The sequence below is a fragment of the Protopterus annectens genome, chromosome 1.part1 (genome assembly GCF_019279795.1).
Source record: "Protopterus annectens isolate FY-2018-M chromosome 1.part1, PAN1.0, whole genome shotgun sequence".
NCBI lineage: Eukaryota > Metazoa > Chordata > Ceratodontiformes > Protopteridae > Protopterus > Protopterus annectens.
This window is the reverse complement of record NC_056726.1, coordinates 458898767-458911540: the sequence shown is the minus strand read 5'-3', so window position 1 is coordinate 458911540 and position 12774 is coordinate 458898767.

Genomic DNA, 12774 nt, shown 5'->3' with positions numbered 1-12774 from the left:
GTTATTAATTTTGCTAGTATGAATTAGTAGTTTGTTAGAGGATCGAAGCGGTCTGGGATTGTTATAGGGGGTGATAATATTTTTAAGTGCAGGAGTATTGTCCGGATTATAGAGGATTTTATAGGCCATAATCAGTTGGTTATACTGGATTAGGCTAGGTAGTTCAAGCCAACCAAGCTGATTTAGATTGATGCAATGATGTGTCCTAAAAGGCAGCCCAGTGGCAAACCTGGCAATGTGGTTGTAGGAAATTGAGAGTTTGTTAAGGACAGTCTTGTTCAAATTCGAGAGTAGAGGGGATGCATACAGAAGGGTTGAAAGAAGGTGAGAGCGAGCTATGGCAATTTTAGCTGGAGGGTTAGGAAGGCTTTTATTCTGTAAAGTGACCCTAGTTTTTTATTGATGGTTTTGGTAGTTTGGTTAACATGTAGGTCAAATTTGAGATTATTGTCTATGATGACACCTAATAGTTTTGTAGATGGGTCAGGGGAGATTATTGTGCCATCATTTGATTTTATGGTAAAGGTGAAAGCGGTAGACCTACGTGTTGGTGAAAATAACAGCATTTTAGTTTTTTGGGATTTAGGATCAGACAATGTTCAGAAAGCCAGTTTTCTATTGTATTAAAGGTGGTCTGGGTAGCTGACCATAACTCTACTGGAGATGCGGCTGAGCAAATCAGAGTAGAGTCATCAGCATATTGGATACAGCTGACTTTTGGGATGACAGTATAAAGGTCGTTAATGAAGATGGAGAACAGCAAGGGCCCTAGTATAGAGCCTTGTGGTACTCCAAGGGTGTTAGGTAGAAGGTTAGAGAATTTGTTCTGCCAGAGGACAGCCTGCTGTCGACCATTCAGGTAGGATTGAAACCATTGGAGGGCTCCAGTATCTAGACAGAATGTTTGCAGGGTGTGGATTAAAAGTTGGTGATCAACCATATCGAATGCTTTGGAAAGATCCAAAAAGAGGGCTGAGGATATATAATTATTGTTGCGATTATGGTTTATGGTGTTAGTAAAGGCTAGGAGGGCTGAAGTAGTGCTGTGATGAGGACAGAAGCCATGCTGAGTGTCTGCCATAAGGCAATTTTGGATTAGGTGGTGCATGAATTGTCTATGAATACATTTTTCCATAATCTTTGCAAGTGGAAAGAGTATAGCTATTGGCCTATAATTGGAGAATTCAGTAGAGCTGCCTCCTTTGTGAAGTGGGATTACATAGGATATTTTCTAGATGGTGGGAATTTTAGCTTCTACTATGGTTCGATTGATTAGTATTGAGACGGGGTAAACAATAGCATCAGCTGATTTTTGTAGGTACTCGGCAGGGAGTTGATCAGCAGAAAATGTAGTGGGTTTTAATTTTTTGATCAAGGTACGGATAAGTGAAGTGGCGACTGGTTGGAAGCTGAACGCAAGTAGGTTTCTAGGGGTGCTACTTTCAGGACCAGGGGATCTAGGAGGTAGTTGGCTAGCTAGGGCTTGAATTGTCTCAGTAAAGAATTGGTTAAAACTATCAGAAACATCTTCAGGGGTTTTATCAATAGTAGCAGCAGGGATTGGGGTTGAAGTTTGTCCAGGATGTAGTAGATTATTTAAACCTGCCCAAAACTTCTGAGGGTTATTTTGATTTACTGTCTGTAAATTACAGTAGTATTGTTTTTTGTCTTGTAAAATTGATTTTTTGGTTTCATTCCTGGATTGCCTGTATTTAATGTGATCTTGAGGGTCTTTAGAAGAACGCCATAAAGCCCATGCTTTGTTTCTAAGGGTAATTTTGAGTTTAGACTCTATAGAAAGCCATGGTGCAGTTTTCGCCTTGGTTCTCTTTGAACAAACAGGTGCATGCAAATCAAGGATCTCAAGGAATTTGTTGTTAAAGTATGCTACTGCTTCCTCTAAGGGGAGGTGTTTTAGAATAGACCAATTACATGAGTTTAGTTCTTGTTGGAATTTGGCAGGGTCAAAGTTTTTATTGTTTCTAACCTTTCTGAGTAAGGGTTGTTGGGAATTAATGGTTTTGTGCTTAATTACATATGTGAGAACGTGATCGCTTAGGCCATTAAGGAGGGTACCAGAGGTGTACAGTTGGGAGTGACTGTTTATGAGTACCCAGTCAAGTATAGTTTCTTTTGGGTTGGGTTTACCTATCCTGGTAGGGGTGGATATGATTTGTTTAAATGCATGCAGGTTAATATGGGTGGTTGGGGATTCTAAGGAACAGGTGCCCCAGTCTATGTTAAAGTCTCCAAGTAGTAGGGTTTCTTGGGGGTAGTGACATGATAACCAGTGCAGGATATCTTCAAATGTAGATATATTGTTACCTGGGGGAATGTACATACAGATGATATTAATGCATTTATTTTTATCAAGTTGCAATTTGGTGGCAAGAATCTCAGAGTTATTAATCTGAGGAGGTTGTATTACATCTATGGTGACATTCAACTCAGATTTATAGAGTACAGCTACCCCACCCCCCTTCCTCGAAGCATGATCCAGCCTGCGTATGTTGTACCCAGGTGGTAACACTTCATTGTCTTTAGTGTTAGGTTTTAACCAGGTTTCAGATAAACAGAGAATCTCAGGGGAGTGGACATCCAGAAGTGCATGCAATTCATGTACCTTGTTATTAATGCTTCTAATATTGAGATGACAGACTAGGAGAGAGTTAGTTGGCCTATTAATTGTAGGTTTGTAGCTTAGATTACAAGTAGAGGGGGTATGTGTATCTGAAGTGAGTGGGCCAGGGTTGGGGTGAATATCACCACCAAGTATTAGGTTGAGTCTATACTTGGTGATGAACTTCAGGAATTTGTTTATTAGTCTGTGGCAGTGTTTGGATCTAATGTGCCTGGGGTTGAGATGTTGATAGACTGAACAAGATGTTGGATAGGATCTGGTACTGTAAGTATGGTTGAAGGTGGAAGGATTTACAGCTGGGGTGATAGTATGGCCTTTTGGGACCTGAAATCCCGTAAGAAACTGGTTTTCATACAAGGTAAGGAGGTATGGTGTGAACAAGAGGGGTGTGAACAAGAGGGGTAGTAAAGAGGAGTATATCATTATATGTGATTCAGCTAGTGAGTGAAGGAACTGTTTTACCTGGTGATGCAACACCAGAAGATAGAGTGGTGAGGTAAAGGTACTGGAAGGGGGATGGGAGAATGCCAGATGAAAGCTAATAGGTGCTATTAAATGTAGGTAGTAGAATAGGGGTGGGTGGAATTATCCCAGATGAAAGCAGATAGGATCTTGAAAGTGGGGGAGTGGCTATAGTACTATAAATTTAGAGGTACTGGGGCGGGAGGGAATTGGGGGCAGGGAGGGGAGCGAAGAGAGCCTGAGCGTAGAGAGCCTATTGCAGTTTACAAGGTTTTCTAATGTGTCCTAAAGCTATAAGGTAAGTATTACAGCTCTAATGTAAGAGTCGATTTACTGCAGTTACAGGGGAAGGAGGCAACCACTCAAGTAGAAACAAAGAGCCCTATGGCTGACCAATATGGTGACCTGCTTAATAACTTTTAGATCCCAAATAAACATCTCCTCACAACTTATAAACCTAATATCCTCAGGCCTAAGCCTTTACTCCTGCTGTGTGGCAAAACTATGGAGCTCCCTTCCTTTAACTATCAAAACTGCTACTAACCTGAAATCCTTCAAAACCTCTATAAAAGAATACTTCAATAAAACTTGGATTTACTCCTGTATGAGTCCAGGTTGAGGTACTCTTATATATTTTTCAACCTCTACTCTCTCTCTGTTCCCACTACTTACTTACTGTACCCTCCCTTCCTCTACACATGCTCCCCTGAGGTTACACTCATACCTTTTTCATATCTATTCTTACTATCCCCTCTATCACACCCTAGTCTTCTCTACTTGTACTATCCTATGCCTTTACGAATATAATCTGTTACCATATTTCATGACCTCTAGACTATTAATAATCTCTATGATAAGCATCTATTATGTAAGTAATGTTGCATCTTCCTATTACGAGGCTTTCCATATAATTTATGCTTGAGCACTATGACTTTATTATGTCTGTTGAGCTTTTATTATGACAAAACTAATGTGTAGTTTTTCAAATTTTGTGCTTGAATGTTATGACTTTATTATGTATGTTAAGTTCTCATTCTAACAAACAAATGTGTTGTTTTCATATTTGTGCTTGACTGTTATGACTTTATTATGTCTGTCTAGTGTTTCATTCTGTTAACCATAAATATCTGAAGCTTTACTCCCTGGGCCCCCAATGAAAATGGGTACCTCATGACCCAGTTGGACTTTCCCAGTAAACAAATAGATATAGATAGGTATAAATAGAGAGAGAGAGAGATGCAGGGATGACTAGTGATTTCAGAGTAAGGCAGAACTGCATGTAGCAGCTGAATGAAGAGGGTTAACTGGATTAGAAAATCATCAGGATTTATCACACTGGCCTCCATTACAAACTAGTCAAGTATAGAAGTAAAGTCACTGAGACCTTGTTTTTTTTTCTTCTTCTTTTCAGCATTAGGGGACCAAAAATGTGGAACTCTGTGAAGAAATGAACAAGGTCATGATCATGATAAGTGAATTATTCTAGCAGTAAGCCAGAGATTGTCACCTTATGCTGTGACCTTAATTCAAGTCAATGTCCCTGCTATGCAAGGTAGTTGAATCATCCGATACAAATCCCAAATCTTCCCCAGTACTGAGGAGTTCCTTCACAAGAGCCATTGCATTGTCATTAGATGAGATCCTGAAATCTAAACCTAAATAATTTGAGGGTTTCAGCAAAGGAAGTCAGTGAACTCTTATAATAATGTCACATTTCTAGGCATGAGGCAAATGATAAGAACTCCATAGCTTTTTACTGCAACAATAAGTACAAGCTTGTCCTGCTTTGCTGATTTCTTTACTACCTAATACCCAGGTCATTACAGAGTATGACTTATGTCACAGATCTACTCTACCTGCTCCTGCTTGCTTAGAGCACTATATAACTAACGTTAGTTGGTATAACTGCTGCTAGATCAAGTCCATCACTGTGTGAGGTCTTAGTTATAAATGCAAAGAACACCACATAGCAAGTCTGAAGCAATCCCTGGCTTATTAAAAATTGAACTCGTATTATAGCACTGTACATTGGATAACAGAGCATAAGTCTCACTTACTGACATGTGATGCTACGGGATGCTGTCTAGTTATGTTTGTAAGGCAGTGGCTTCCATTAAGAGCTGTGTGAGTTCCATCCTCTCAGTGCTGGTTATAGAATGACATCACATCTGATCATAGGATTGTGGTACAATATACTGTCAGAACTTTGCTAAGATCTGTTGCAGTATCTGAAAGCTATAGAACAATTTCAAAAACTTCTACTCTTCCCTTCCAGAATTTGTTGCTTAAACATAAACATTGAATCAGTTAGAATAACACTGTTGATGCATTTTTAACAGAAACACCTGTACAAATCTGTGTGATAGTCAAATGACACAAAATTATTTACAAAACTCCAGCTGACTATGCTAGCATGTGTTATACATGCACTGCCCTATTTACAAGACGTTAAAAGTATTTTCTAAAATGCCAGCCATAATGAAAGGTATAAAAATATTTAATAATAAATAATAACATAGAAAACACAAGAATAATAAATATATACTTACAATAAACACCAGAGTTTCAATCACAGGAGGAATAAAATAATACAGTTGGACAGATTCACACGGTTGCAGAAAAACAATACTTAACTAATCTCACTGTATTTCATGACTGTCTAAAAAATAACTGTTGCCTAGCTAACTTAATTAATACAGCAAAGCAGGATAGGATGCTGAGATGCTTACTTCCACAAGACAAGGTGATGACCTTCAAACTAAACTAAACTGAACTGAACTCACTCAACTGACATAGATCTTTATATCAGATTCCAAAGAAAACAAAACAAAATGAACTGCTGTGTGAGTTCCATCCTCTCAGTGCTGGTTATAGAATGACATCACATTTGATCACATGACTGTGGTACAATACACTGTCAGAACTTTGGTAAGATCTGTTGCAGTATTTGAAAGCTATAGAACAATTTCAAAAATGTCTACTCTTCCCTTCCAGAATTTGGTGCTTAAACGTAAACATTTAATCAGTTAGAATAACACTGTTGATGAATTTTTAACAGAAGCACCTGTACAAATCAGTGTGATAGTCAAATGACACAAAATTATTTACAAAACTCCAGCTGACTATGCTGGCATGTATTACACATGCACTGCCATATTCTCCATAGCACAGATGGCAATACCTCACATCATCACAAATAGCATCAGAAAACTTCCCCTATTCATTTTGTGAGTACACGCAAATGGAAATGTTCACGTTTGATACAGCATGGTATCCATAGTACATGCAAATGCAATGGATACTTGAGGCAAAAAAGCAGACAAACAAGTTGTGGAATTTGTGGATTATGAAGTTTTATTTCAGAAAAATTTATGTTTCTGTGACACAAGATGATGAATTTGTAGTGACAACCCTCCAATTTAGGGTTCCATGGTGAAGTACTGCATGAATTACTTAATGTTTCAGAACTGGATGATCATAATGAAGCTTTGTGGGGGGACACTACGGAAGATATTCAAAGGGCTGACAAGATTAATGGTCATGGGGAAGAGCAGAATAATATGATGCAAAAAGAAAAGCTGTCTTCACAGAACACATGCTTCTATAATGGCGTAATGGCAACACACTACAGTCACAAAAGGGGGTCAAACTTCTACAAACCACAAACATGTGGGAAGAGTACAATCTAAAAAATGTTATTCCACTGACATATGACTTATGGGATGCTGTTATTTCACCAATGGTAATTCTGGTAACTGATACTAAAGCATTGATTTTTATGGGTAAAGAATTATTTGGTGATATTATTTTAGAGTCAGAAGTCAGCTTATGGAAGTTAATGAACAAGTCTAAGAAAAGATAAACTGTTTTTCCATGGAACAAACTTGTATTAACTACTCAGTTGGAATTAACTAAAAACTTTTGTTAATTTAGAAAGGAAGTAGCAAAGGAAGGGATTTATTTGAGGCATATGTGTGATTCTGTTTTTGATATTAAACAAAGACAATAGACGTTTATGGACTGGTGACTGGGAATGTTCAGTGAAATTGTGAGATGTACAGGGTAAAGTAAAGTGTTATACATGTACAAGAAGCAAGGTGTTTTGTGAAATATGGTACAACCAAAGACTTGTTTTTTATGTGTGGAAGAGGGACATTTTAATGAACAATGTAGTCAAAAAGTGCTGTGCACAGTGTAAGGAAAGGGGGCATTTAGTAAAAAAATTGTACAGTTGTACAATGGAGTATCATAAACGTAACAAAAGGAACCACATATGGATGGAGTTTACTGATATGCATAAAGAGGTAGATAAGAATATTAATAGTGACACTGAGGAGAATAAGAGTACAGCAGACATCGACAAAGAAAATAAATTCATAATAAGGATGAACAGATTACAGACTTGGAGCAGAAGATAAATATTAATGACATCACTTAATTAGACATATGTACTTCTTATGTAGAGGTAGATGTCTCAAATTAGACAATAATAATGGGAGTGATGACAATGTAGAAAAACAGTGGAGAGTGGTTAAAGGTAAAAAATCTATTGCAGGCAGAGTTAAATAGAGGGAAAGAAAATAGAAAAATAAATTCTTGAAAGAAAAAATAAAGAAAAGATAAGGGATAATCTGAAGTTGGATTTCCTCAATGAAAAAAAAAAATGAAACTTTTAGTTTTATAATGGTATGAACAGAAATATACAGATATTATATGCTTACAAGATGTTTGCCAAGTTAATAGCAAAGATAGGGAGTAACGACAACTATTATGGGGATACAATTTTTTTTTGAATCTGGGAGCAGAATAATGTATGGGTTTAATGATATTAAAATCATTTTTTTTGACAAAAATCGGATCATGTTAATGTGAGAATAGGAAGAGCATCTGTGCTGGATATTACATAGGTTAAAGGTTATTAATTTAATAATAATATATGCATCCATCCATCCATAACCTCTTTTTTCTCTTTTTTACACATGGATTGGGGTGTCATTTTAACAGTGACAATCATCTAGAGTCTGTTCTGTACCACACACTGGCATGCACACTCAGGTATAACTTTTTGAAGCACTGAAGCCATATGTATGAGTTAATCTACATATTATTTTTGTGGGTGATTTTAATTGTAACATTAGAAATCATAAAATAAAAGTATCCTTCAATATTAAGAAGTTGAGGGAGGTAGTACAAGCAGGTCAATTAAAAGTAAGTTCGCCAGGAGATTTGATATATATATATATATATATATATATATATATATAAAATCAAATATAAAGAGTGAAATAGATTTTATTAAGTATTCGGACACATTAACTGAGATAGAAACAGGATAGTTGACTGCATATTTACAGATCATACAGGTATATGGTCTACTATAGGTACAAATAAGGAAAGAAAAAGAATTGAATACTGTGCATTTACAAAAACAATTTGAATGTGCGACTAAAGTAATATGGAAGGAACCTGTTACTATGAGGTCTGCATACAATACTTAGACTGATTGGTGGATGGTGGATTATATATAAAGAAAAAAATCAGGAAGACATAACATAAAAAAGGAATATTATATTTATGAAGAGGTAAAATATAATGCATTGATGTCTCATACATTTTAACTGAGTTATATAAGTAAGATGGAATGTATAAGTAAGATGGAATGTATATCTAATGAATGGAAAGACAGTGGGATACATAAGGACACACATGATAGTGTTATTAGATTCATTTTTAAAAAGAATAGCAAAGTGAAGTTATGTAATCAGAGACTAATAACATTACATGTAGATTATAAATTATTTATGACAATAATGCAAATTAGATTTGGAAACAGTTTTAAAAAGTATAGAATCAAGTAACATTTGGTATTGTTCAAAAAACATTAAGGATTTCATAATGTTAATCAAGGAAGTCAAAAATACGATTGTATATAATGCTGCAGATGTGAGACTTATTGAATGCGATCTAGAAGAAGCATATGACAATGGGGATAGAAGGCAATTGTGGAATATTGTGGAATATTTTGTAAGCATATAATACTCCAAGTGTTATTATTCAGGTAATCAAATCTGCTTATGACAATCATACAATGAAAGTATTGATTAATGGATGGATTCGATTGGATATTCTATACTGTATAAAAGATGGCTATGGTTGGGGAGGGCACCGTAATATTTCTTTGTGAAATTGTTGAGATCTTAATTTCTATTGTATTTTTCATTTTTTGGATGGATTTGTTTGATGTTTTATTTAGGATACTGTGTTGGAGTACTTTGAATTTTATTGTGTATTTTGTTGTGTTTTAATAAAGTACTCCTACTCTTTTCAATAGGTACAAAGGCTCTGTATGTGGTAGCAGTGGAATTAAAAAAATTAAAAACAGCCAGAAAACAATAGTAACTCTAACACTGAAATCCACTTTCACGAAAAAAATTAAAATCACACAATATGTTACAAAACTGAGCGCTTTCGTCTGATTTGCTAAGACTTCCTCAAAACTATCTAAACAGTCAAATCCACTCGTTTAAATACTCTTCCTATTTTGCAGTACACCAATCAGCTTCCCAAATTAAATTACAATGAATGACTTCACAGTTACTTAAAACCGCACACCTACCAGCTCCTTAAGTAGTGCATTTTAGTAGTATACGGTTCAGTAGTGTTAGCAACCAATCTACACGGTCCTGAAGTAAAACCCACAACCTTCTGCACCAAAGGCAAGATTGCTACCTGTGCTACCACTGACATTGCATAGATGTAAGCCTCTGCATTAAACTGCCAGACTAGTGTAGCACATCAGCATTTGCAAGTTATGTAGGATGTCCATAATTCTTGATCTTAATATGCCAGTGAACCTAGCAAATTCCCTATTCAATGTTAAATCTCATTGTTGGCTTACTCTTTCTACAAGAAAATCAACATGGGCTGCTTAACTCTACATTCATTCAAATAAACAAATTTGAAACAGTCTTTTCAAAATTCAGTTCACAGTTCCAGTATTCTTTCATAAAGTGCTTTCCAAAGGACAACATTACTTGCAGATACTTGTATTGTCAACACTCCTTATCACGTAAATAGAGTAAGTCTTTGAAGTTTCTGTCCTTGACAGGGATGACTTCTAGGCTTCAGAATTCAGGGACAGAACACCTTTGTGTAGCTCCCTAAATACTTCCCTCTCAACCCAGGGTTCAGGGATCTGATTTCTCCCATAAATGTTTGCCATTATATACCCCCAGATTCCCCTGGTTGCAATGGAGCCTTGCCTCATTTTTAGTAGCCTGCTTGCTCTGTACTTATGTCTCTTCTCTCTCATAATACAACTCTTGTTATTAAGAGTCCCTAGCAGATTTGCAGATATAACTCCACAATGAAAAGCACCTTCTCTGGGCAAAGCAATCACTATGCCATGGAGGATTAAACAAATGTCACACAGTGTTCACTTGCAAAAATCAGTTAGTTTTATTGCATGAAACTTAAAGCAACAGGCTGACTTCAGCAACATAACCAGTACTTGTGGTCTCAACAGAAAAACATTGGACCAGTAGCTTGCAACTAAGGTGCTAAATAAAAGTAAAGTCACCACAATTTATTTGGTTCTAGCCCACATCCAGTAAGTAAAGCATCAAATATTTCACTGGTATACAGTTCTTTGAGAAAATATCCCTTCTCCAGAGCTGATGCTCTGGACTTATTGTTCTCTCTTTTCACATTTTAGATTCATCTAGATCTTCATTTCACTCTCTTTGATTAGTGTTATCCAAATCCCACACTATAGATTGTCACTTTGCATAATTTTCAGTAATTCTTGCAGTTCTTAGCTTCTCCATATGCAAAATCAATTTGCAAATCATCACCAGCATAGTTAGAATAGATGTGCATATACTAAAACAGATCTTCACATAATTTACTGGTGAGAACCATCACACTATGTTGCTTTTGACAACCCCCAGCTGAAATTGCTGATCCAGGGTCATGGGGTGGTCTGTATGGCTCAGGATAGCCTATCTGCATTGTGGTATTTGGTACCAGGGCAGTGATGGTCTTTTAACTTGAAGGACTACAAAGACAGGTCCATCTGCAGAGTCAAACCTTATCTCCTTTTACTGCAGAAGACACTGCAAAGTGGCAAGATCAGTGACACAGTTGGATTCCCATCCTAACAAATAATATCATAGGGACCCTAATGCTGACTTTATGACCAAGCACTCCTGTTCAATAGCAGAGTATTTGACCTCTGATAATGTCAACTTTTAGCTCAGTTAACAAATGAGCACTCTTCTCTATCCAACCTTTGAGACAATATGGCACCCAGGCCCATATGAGATGCAGCAGTGTAAACTATAAAATGATTAAAAACATCAGGGGATGCTAGCACAGGCTCCAAACACAGGATGCTTTTTAAGAACTACAAAGAAGTCTCTGCCACCAGTGCACACTTGATCACTGTGAGCATCTTAGTTCAAGTTAGGTCAGTGACAAGGCATGCGAAGGCTGTGAAACATGACACAAATTTTCTATAATAGCCAGCCTAGCCTAAAAAGACTCTACTTGTTTTGTAGTCTAGGATATTGGACTGTCCCTTACAGACATTACTTTTTTTGTTGTTGATGTTTTATAATCCCCTTTTGTAACATAACCTAGATACTTTGGTCATTCTAATTTTACTCTTAGGGGCATTCACTATATCCTCTGTTTGCTCAAGGGAGGTGGAGACAGCTTGCACTTTCAGTAGATGTGTGTCTCAGTCTTACAAATGGAATATTACATCATCTAAATATGCATCATCATAGTATCATGGGGTTTAAGGACCCTGCCCATCAGCCACTGCAAGGTGTCTAAGCCACCATGAAGGCCACATGGGAGGACTATATTTATTGAGCTCAACATTATATGCATTTCCTTTTTTTTTGCTATGTTGTAAAATCAATCATCTGATCCATTCAAAAAGCATCAACAGCTGAAACTCCATGGTTACCCAAAGATGTAAGGGCATGTAATGCATATACATGTAGTTGAGCACCAATAGCGCCTTCTGGTGAACATTCACATCAAAAATGAAATGCATATAATGTTGAGCTCAAATGAAACAACAAGCAGTAATCAAAGGTGAAAACCTATAAACGAGCCTTAATGCTAAACATTCATATTCTAAGCTGGTGCTGGCAAAGCTAAAAAATGCAAACATACTATAACTTTTTCTAATAATACCACATCTCATTGAGACATGGTAGGAACAAGAAAACACAGAATACATAAACATGTCTAAGACCATCGATTACTACATCTGGTGGACATTCACATTAATTTTTATTTTCAAAGGGAAAAAAGTTAAATGGATATATTAGATTCAAAAGAAACAATAAACCAAATTTATAGGTGACTATCTAAAAACAAACTTCAATGCTAAGCATTATAACAAAGCTAAAAATATCCAAACACACCTGTAAATCATTCCAGACTCAAAAGTTCCTGTTGAGACCTGTAAGAAACAATGCATTTAAACTGGAAACGCTTCTCCTTTCTGTCCAAAATCTTGTGTCCTTGTGTAATGGTGAATGCTGTACCAAAGACTCTTCAGTGAATATAAAAACTACAGTAGAATTGTTCAAACTTTGTCTAAAAGGGGTACTACAATGCCTATATCTTATCTCACCAAAATGTAATGCCATTCT